This window comes from Neltuma alba, unplaced genomic scaffold (assembly GCF_004799145.2).
Source record: "Neltuma alba isolate B1F8T4 unplaced genomic scaffold, ASM479914v2 tig00010210_pilon, whole genome shotgun sequence".
Lineage (NCBI taxonomy): Eukaryota > Viridiplantae > Streptophyta > Magnoliopsida > Fabales > Fabaceae > Neltuma > Neltuma alba.
In genome coordinates, this window is record NW_021635146.1 from 439584 (window position 1) to 449925 (window position 10342).

Below are 10342 nucleotides of genomic sequence, written 5' to 3' on the forward strand. Positions count from 1 at the left end.
AAAATTAATTTGAAAATGTAATAAACTGTAATTTAAGGTAAACACAATAGCTTTCAAAAGCAATTTAGAGCACCCTTATATATTTTTATATAATTAGTTATTCAGCTAAATCACAACACTTCGTAATGACGAAGACGACACTATCTGTGCGGGAAAGGGGACTTTAGCCTTATTCTGTAGGGTCCAGGGCTTAAAACCAATTTATTAAAATGAAATATACTGATCATCTCCAACCGTGAAAGACTAGACTTATTTGCGGTCAATATCTCGTGATTTTGAAATAGCTTTACACATAGGGATTGAACAGAGCCTCATGAAAAAAAATAACTGTAAAAAAGTTTTAATAATAAGTAAGAAATTGTCAATTTTTATTATGAAACTTATTATTACAAATTGCTCAATTGTCATTGAGATTTTATAGTAATTATATTTCTTTTTTAACTCTTTCACATATAGATCATCCTCATTTCTGATGGATTAAAAATACAATCAGCAAATTTCTGAAAGCAAAAGCGTAAACTCAAAAATGAAAAATAACCGAAACAAATAAAAAAAAAAAAAACATTACGTACTTGTCGCTCAAAACTGAAAATCAATACTCAATCCCTTGACTTTGAAGCATCTCCACAACGCTACTCGTTGAAGGTCTGGCATGTTGTCTTCCAGAACACACTGCAATGCTACTATAACCAAAACCTTCATTGTCTTCATATCAAAGCCTCCCTTAACCGTTGGACCAATGATTTGTTCTACCCATACCTTTTCTTCTCCTTTATTCATCTTGTCCCTCACTCACGTCACTAGCCTCCCCTGATGCGAGTGATTTGGTCCATCGGTCCTCAAGCCTTTTCCAGTTATCATTCCAATACGACAATTCCATAGTTGTAGACATCAACCTTGGATGTTATTGGTAGATTGAAAACCCACTCCGGTGCCATATAACCCCCTGTTCCTCTGATCCCTGAGAAGCTTGGATTGTTGAGGTCGTTTCCGTTTTGCAGCTTTGACAGCCCAAAATCTGCAACCTTGGGCTCATAATTCGAATCCAACAGTATGTTTTGGGGTTTTATGTCACAATGCAGAACCCACTCCAAGCACTCTTCGTGAAGATATGCAAGTCCTCTTGCTGTTCCAAGGGCGATTTCATACCTTTTTCTCCAATCAAGTGACTTGTTGGATTCAAGGTTTTCTACTAACGAACCGATTTCCATGCACTCATATACCAACATTCTGTACATTCCTTCTGCACAAAAGCCCCACATGTCAATCAAGTTCATGTGGTTAAGCCTTCCTATTAAGTTGACTTCTGCAAGAAACTCACTTTCTATTTGGTTTGCTTCGTTGAGTCTCTTAATTATATTGCAGCAACTCGCCCATCGTTTAGCATACCCTTGTATACAATTCCTCCAGCACCCCTTCCAATAATCTCTTCACTAAACCTCTTGTTGCTTCTTTCAATTCATAGTACCTATATTTTCTAAACGCAGGTCCAGAAAGATGATCATAATTCTTTTGCTTGCTAGACTCTTTCCATGTCAGACACAAAGAGAAATATGCATGCAAGTTCAAAGACTCCCATTGCTAACACTAACTACAGTAACACATTCGATAAAACACTATCTTGTCTTGAGACATAGGTTCTGTTACGCTTTACAGCTTTAATATGTTTGCACCTGGTATTGTGTTCTTGAAAAGCGAATGAGCTAGAATGTGGGAGCCTCAAGTGAAAAGCCACTTGAACGCAGGGGAAAGATTGCCATTGACCAAAAGGGTCTTTGGGCTTGAATGCAGGGGAAAGATTGCCACTGACCAAAAGGGTCTTTGGGTAACATAAAAACTGAAAACCATCATGTGTATAGTGGAAACCTTTGCAGTTACATAACTTCAAACATTCCTTCTTACATTTATCAAAGGTGACATTAAAGAAAGTCCCTTGGTCGTACCCGTAAAAGTCACCATTTGGTATATATAAAAGTTCCGAATCTTGTGGGTTGCAAGGCAAATTGAAAGCTGGTTCACATCCAAGCGAGGAGTCGCTTTCATCCTTGAATCTGTAACCTGGAAGACATAGACATGTTCAACCAGTATAAGGTTCATATTTGCAGAAACTATTTTGTCCACAAATGCCATGAATGTTGCAACCTGCGGAAAAAGCTTGCCATGAAACATACCATTTCTCTTCCCAATTTCGCCGACTATAGACCCTGACGTTGCCATCACTACCAATGGTTAACCGTCTCTGAAGCTTAAGGCCATTGTCAAAGGTCTCACTAGTAAAATTTTCTGTTGAAATGAAATCACCATATGAATCAAGAAACAAAAAGCGACTTGCATTGAGGGTAAACCTACCAACTTGCGACGGTAGATACCAAGGAAGTGGCCACTGAATACTCGAGAGGTCAGGGCCATCGTAGACAAGACGAAAGACATTATCATTGTCAAAAAAATAACTTATGAAAACCAAAAGAGAGAGATAGGTGTCAGCTGCCGCGTGGTGTTGCCTCCAGCTACCCCATAATTTTGGAAGTCTTTTTAAATTTTTCTTTCTTGTGATTCTTTTTACCATTAGGTTCTATATAAGATGTGTAACATTTTGATATTTGCAAAAAAAAAAAAATTTAGTTTTTAATTTTGACGATTTTTCAAAAGTTTAGGACCTTAAATGATTCAATTTCGTTTTAACTTAGAGTATTAAATCTTTGAAAGATTATAAAAAAATTGAAAACTAAACCATTTTTTTGCAAATAAGATATCAAAATGTCACACATTTTATTTATAATCTAATGATTTAGTTAAATTAGTTATTTATAAAGTACTACCTTTGGTTCTTAATATAAGAACTAGTCCACTAATTTGAGTAAATTAAGAAAATTAGTTAAATTAGTTATTTATAATCAATATGTGTTTTAGTTATTTATAATAAATATATGTTATATTTCCTAAAATACACTTGCTAATCATGTGTATTAGCTAAAACTACTATTTGATAAAAATTTTTATATATGCAACTACTACAAGAACTACCTTAAAAAATAGATAAATATGAAAGATAAAATCGATGGAGGTCTTATATCTATGACTAAATTAAATGTCAAACTAGCTTTTATATTAAGGACCAGAGGTAGTAGTTGCCTTTTTGGTGGCTTACTATACACTTGTTTATATTTTATATTAAATACACTAATATTAATTGTAAATTGTATGGAGTAACATTATATTTGTTTCATTTAATTATATTAATATTAATTGCAAAAAAAAAACATTATATTTGTTTCAAATAATTGTTTTAGCCACTCTTCACGTATTGAACGAAACTCTTTGGCAAAAAGCATATTAAAAGGAAATCACACACATATCATACTCATATAAAAGTTGACCTTATAACATCACATTTAGATAAAATAAAGTTATAGGAAGTGTTCAACATTTCAAAATACCTTTTATCTTTAAAAGGCCAAAGTTAAATTCAATTTTCTTAACATTATGTTGTTATTGATATTAGTATACAAACAATATTTAAGTTTTCAATAAGATGTCAAGTCTCTGATCATACGTGACTATGGGTCCTTTTTTTCCCCCTCTTATGTAGGCTTGTAATTAAATGAAAATATTTTAAAAATTGGACACATGACTATGTATAATTAAAGAACTTGATATAATAGATTTTAAAAATTTGATTTAAGTATTTTACTTACAATAAAAATGAATATACTTTTCATGCTATACGAAATTCCTACGATGCATTTTATTTTCAGTGTACCTTGGTACTAATTTTGTAACATATATTGAATAATATTTATATAGTGATTGTTTATATTGATATATTGAATATTATTTACACTTTCTGGAATTATGAAAGAAGAAACTCATCATCAATAGTAATTTCATTTGGGGGAAAAAAAAAACTAACTTAACAACTGGTTCAGGTTATTATGTGGATGGAACAACGGATGCATATCCCTTTTTTTCCCCCCGACCAGAGAGGCTATTATTGAGTTGAAATGCTTTCTACAAGTTTACGGGGAAGGAAGTTAAAAACTGCAATTATTTAGAAAGACTAAATATTAAAATATAAATTTAAAAATACTAATTTTTCCTCAACCAAATCCCATATATTCTCTCACCACGTCCTATAATTTTCTCTGTTTTTGGGAACAAATTTATCAAAATTAATTCAAACTAATTGGAATTACAAAGTTAGTAGCCAATTCTAACTAATTAAATCAAGGATGAAACTTACATTAAATACCTTGTCATTTAACACTGTTGCTCTCCCTATTCCCGTTAACCAGTCATAATCCCAAGTCTCTTACTCCTATTTGCCGCCAAGGTTATTCAACGGCAATCAATTGATTGATCATTCATGAGGCCCTGGCAAATCAAATTACTCCGTTAACAAATCCAAAAGGGAATGGCTGGGGGAATGAATCTCTTGCTTGCTTTTATTTTTAATTTTAAATTGACCAACAGCTCATATAAAAACAATAATCAAGATTCTCATTCTATGAGCAAAACTCCTCGTTACATTAACAATACTTTAAAAACTGGTACGGTTATTTGTATGAAAGAATGAGAAAATAAATAAGGGAACCAATAAATTACGGATCACCGTTAAAAAAAAAAAGAAATTTATAAATTAATACTAAAAAAACACGATTGACGGCTACGCATCACTCCCTTCCTTATCAAGCAACCTTGGTCTCCTCCCCATCTCAGTTCACGCGGCACGGAACCTCTCTATTGACAAGTCTCGTCATTGAGCCTCCATTTATATAAAACGCAGCGTTTAACAACTTTTCTTTAGGAAAAAAAAAATAAACGTAGGCTAGTACTTCTATTTCTGACTTCAAGCCTTCAAGCAAACAAACCATGATACATAGCGCAGCATTTAAACATTGGTTTCAAGGGGGGAAAAAAATAAAAATGGTAAACCACTATGAAAAATCAACGTTTGAATCAAAATTAAAATAAATATAAAAAATGACTTGAACGAAATTTCATCAAGGCATCCATGAATTCACGAACAATTTCATAATTTTGAATAGGAGAGTTTTTAGATTATTAAAGACAAATTTTAACATTGAAGAGGCAAAATATAAACTAGGCATTTGAAGAAAATTTTTATCTCACCTTGTCTTCTCGTTTTTATAAATCACCATTTAATCGTTTTTGTAAATTCAAGAAAATCTCAGTGCTGTCAGGCTTTTATTATTATTGTAGTTGCTATTCCAAACAAAGTTCCAATTCCTTCAAGTCAGGCCCACGTTTTTTTTTTTTTTAAATTTGTTGAACGATGCGTTTTATATAAATGGAGCTCAGTGGAGAGACTCATCAATGGAGAGGTTCCGCTCCGCCATTCACGAGTGGCTATATATCGTGCAGGGATGCTGGCGGCCAAGGAATAATGGCGCACAATCTGGGTTAGGGGTTCCTTTTTATTAGCAGAAATTTTTTCATTTTGATAGTTGAAGAGAAACAATGTCAAGTGATGAGCCACTTAATGGATCCACGTGGCAGATGTTAATTGGAAAACTCGATGGACAGATGTAATACCTTGGATGTAAGTTTTGTCCTTAAATTAAATTGGGATAATAAATTTGACGGTCTTTATAGTTTTACCAAATTTTGAATTAAGTCTTTGTCATTTTTTTTTATTGAGTCCTTGTTGTATGCTCAATTTGGATAGGAGTCCTTCTGTCATTAATATCGTTAATTTATGCTGCGTGGCGTCTTCTTTTCCAACTTCTCTCCTCTCTCTCCCCTTCACTCAGTCTCCTATCTCTCATTTCTCTGGTCTCCATCATCATCTTTTTACATCCCCCTTTACAAACACCACCCCCAGTCTACAGCTTTCTTCCTCACTCCCCTTCCATTCTCACTCTCTCCGACGAAGAAGAATAGGAGGGTACAAGGGACTGATGTGTTTCAAATAATCATAATGCTGCTTTGACATGAATCCACTACAAAAAAACAAGGTATTAGTGATAGAATTTGAAACATTCTACCTTTAACCCCTCAGAGTATGTATTTGGAAGCATTATGGTTTAAGTGATTTACAAAATAAGCCCGTAGATTGAATTTTGTGATTAGTTCTCGGGTTACTGTTCACTGATTAAATTTTAGATTTTTGGTCCAACTTTGAAAATTCGTATCTCTTAGTATACATATCCAATTGAGGTAATTTACCTTTTATTCTAAAGCTTGAGATGTGTATAATATGTCTGCCAAGTTTTATGGTTTAACTCATTCATCTAATAGGTCAAACTGGAGTTGGAACTGACTGCTCCAGGACCTACGTTTTTTTCATTAAATAATTTTTACTTTAATTCTCCCTTCATTTGAACACGCAACAACTAGCCTTATGGATTCCCATTCATTCATATACTTTGAGTTGGATGCCATTACATTATACATCAAACATTATATCACATTTCATGCTTGACATATCCATAATTAATTACATAATTAGCGATGTCAATTATTGTATTAAATCGTATGTAAATTCTCTACTTTCTTTGCTTCCATCTTCTTGCCCTTCTTCATTCATGCCTTCCCTTTATCATTTAACCTATTATGGTTAGTTAAGAAAGGGTGAGATTCAGGAGAATTTCAGTAGCAAACAATAACCACCCAAACATACATGGCAAGTTTGGCATTCACAACATGTTTGCAACTTAACATTTCTATAACATAGTGAGATGTTTGGAAATCATCACGCATTAACCATAAAACATATAGGCCTATGACACATTTCAAACATATTCACAATCACAATGCATGAGTTCATAAAATCATATAAACACTGAACATGTTATACATGTAAGCAAATACCAAGCATTAAGAGTAAGGTCACGTTTGTTACCTTATGTCCTTAAGCTTTCTTCTTACTCCCTTTTGCTTCCCACCATTAATGTTGCTTACTCAACCACATCCAAACCTTCTCTTGGATGCCTCAAGGTCCTAATCACAGCCACAAGAGTCACATTACTCATTAGGACAAAGAATTACACAATATGGAAGACTTATGTCCTTAAACTTAATTTCTTTTTCCTTAATTTGTAATGTAGGGTGTGTTTGGATGAAACCAAACCGTGGTTTGGAAAAGTGATTCTGGAGAATAGATTCTATGGAGAATAGATTTTGTGGAGAATAGATTCTGAGAAAAAGTGATTCTGAGAAGTGAGAGTGTTTGGATAGTTATTACCAGAAGTGCTTTTTACATGTGGAAATTACCAAAAAGGGTATAAGTTAATATGATAATTATATAAGGGATAGATTTTATGATTTATTTTGATTTGAAGAAATAAAATTGTTAATGAAATAATTTTTACTAACATAATTAATAATATATAAGATAATATAATTAATATATAATTAATATGTGTACATATATTTATAAAACATAATATTAAATATGTTTATAGAAAAATGATTTTTTTTATAACAGAAAAATATTAATTTTGTTTAAAGATTGTAAACGTGAAATCCCATAACATTTTTTCACAACTACTTTTTATAATAACATACTACATGTATAATAACCTCTGATGTTTAATACAATTAATTAATTAATTGTCACCACACATATATATTCATAAAATATAAGAGTGAAAAATATTTTTAGAGAAGATGAATTATTTTGTTGCAACCAGAAAGTCATGTATTTTTCATGAAGATTATAAACATAAAATGGGATAATATTGTTTGATAAAATAGAATAAACACGTCTTAAAATAATTTATTAATTATTTAAGTAAGTAATAATTAGCTTGAGAATATAAGGTATAATATTAATAAGAGAAATATAAATAAAGAAGTGTCATAATCATTAAGATGATGCATCGATACAAAGCATTTGTAATAGGTTTTGTTTTTAACTACATATTACAATCTATGACAAAAGGAAATAAATAAGACATGACTACTATCCTCGTATTGAATTAACAAGTTCGTCTCTTATGCTGTCACGAACCTGAGCCATGTAAGATGAAGATTGAATTGATGAATGTATACGTGAAAATCTAACCCCATCATCATCATCTTCTGCATAAGTACCTTCTTCTTCCAACTGAACGAATCCAGGATCAGTAATAGATGTCGTTCTAATAAAATTATGTATAGCCATCGTTGCACAAACGATTTTAACTTGTGTTTCAAAATCATAGGATGGCATGTTTTGTAAGATTGCGAACTTTTTTTTCCAAACTCCGAAAGTTCTTTCAATTGTACTCCTTAAACTTGAATGGAAATAATTAAAGATCTCATTGTCATTTTCAAACCCAGATGTCCTTCGAAAATCAGGCAAATGGTAACGCTCTCGTCTGTATGGGCCGAGATATCCATTCGGTGTTGGGTATCCAGCATCCACCAAATAATATTTTCCTATATAAAAAATGAAATTATTGTAAATTATGTTTCTATTGTTAAGCTAAATATAAAAAAATGTAGGAAATAAAAAAATACCTTCAGGTGGATGGGGAAAGTTCATTGAAGGAGTTGTGAGGGCATGATCAAATATCCGAGCATCATGTGCGCTACCTTCCCATCCGGCCAAGACAAAAGTAAAACACATGTCCCAATCACAAACCGCCATGACATTTTGTGACACTGTTCCTTTCCTAGAGATAAATTTAGTTTGATCTGTTGCACTGACAACGCAGGAAACATGTGTGCCATCAATTGCTCCAATAGCATGTTTAAAAAAAGGCCAGTATTTACCAAACCGAATTTTTGTATGAACATGTCGGAATGTTGGATCTTTTGGTTTGATATTAGACATGGCAAGTCTATAGCATGCCATTAGGACATTATGAAAATGTCTGCTAATTGTCTCCCCTGAATGTTGAAATCTTTCTTGCTGCATTCTGCTACTAAGTGCATGCCCAACGGTATGTAAAAACATTGCAACTGATTCATGTATCCCTATATTTTTAGTTTCTTTTAGACCATGTTGTTGCAATTGTTCCACCAGACTTAAGAACACATCCCGTTCCATCCTAAACATGTTATAACAACGACTGGAGTTGCCATCTAAAACATCCCTTACCCATATGCAGCCTGTATAAGCACTTGTATGCCAAGGCTCCTTACACAAGTTCAAAGTAGCGTATGCACCAACCAATGCTGCAACTTTGTTAACCCTTTTTTTCCGTCCCTTAGTATGCTCTTCCACATGTTTAATTTCATCATCCATATTCGTTTTATCCTGTGCACATACACATAAAGTTTAGAATTCCTACGTAGAAATTACGAAACATTTATAAAAGTTACAGAGTTGTCTGATTCATATAACAATTCACTGGTCACATAAAACATACACATATGGAACTGTCTAATATAATAAACAAGTCATAAATCCCTAGTGTAAAACTCCAAAATAGGTAGAAGTTGTTCCTTCTGATCCTTCAGAGCTGCATACATTTCCCGTGTCTCCGGCCGTTCCATAAGGAGTTGTGTGCACCGTCTAAAGAAATCAGGATCACTGACAACTTCAGGAACTGTTTTCAGGTGAGACAGGACTCCCCTAATTGAAATTTCATAAGCACGCGCTTCTTCTTCCAACCTTCTAGCTTTTGCTCGTGAAATGACCTCATTTCCACGCTCAGCCTCAGAAATATTTGTTTAAGCAATCTTGCTAATTGCATCCGCTATTTTCATAGAGGGAGATGCGCATTTCTTCTTGACTTCACTCTTCCTTCTGACCCCCAGTGAGCTACTAGGTCGACTCCTACCTCTGCTTGTACCCCCACCACTGGTATCCTGCCTCAATTCAGTGTTGCCTCCACTACCTCCACTATTATCATTGAAGTTCACTGTGTTAAATTCCCCACTTATACCAGTTGGTGCGCCTAAAATTTCATCACTATCTCCGAACCCTTCTTCCAAATCTTCATTCGGTGTTCCTTCACTTGGAAGTGTCATGGAAGAAGGTGCGCATGCTTGTGGTTCAGTTGCAGCCACACTCCCAAATAGTTGAGTCAATTGATCCCTAAATTGAAGTCCTCTTTCTCTGAATTTTTCGTAGTTTGGAACTTCCTGCACATTAGACACCAATAATATCATAAAATATTCCAAAAACAGTAAATATACACAAAACGTTAACAAGTAGAGAAAATGTAAGATCAAAAGGTTCAATAATTACCCTTATTTTTCTCTCCCACCAATCATCAGTTGCACTGACAGTATTCCTTTCAGTATCCCATCCCAATCCTGTCTCACGAAGCAGCCTATCCCATGTCTGCCACTCTTTTCGTAGGGAATCATATTTATTCTTAAATTGAGCTTTTTCATACACTCTTCTAGTTTTGGCAGTAAAGTTATCAGCAAGAATATCCCAAGCTTT

The 10342-nt window shown here is 33.6% G+C and overlaps 1 pseudogene; it reads right to left on the reverse strand.

Moving 5' to 3' along the window:
• Positions 1 to 592: 592 nt before the first annotated feature.
• LOC114754849 (putative receptor protein kinase ZmPK1) lies at positions 593 to 2566 on the reverse strand (annotated as a pseudogene).
• Positions 2567 to 10342: the final 7776 nt, after the last annotated feature.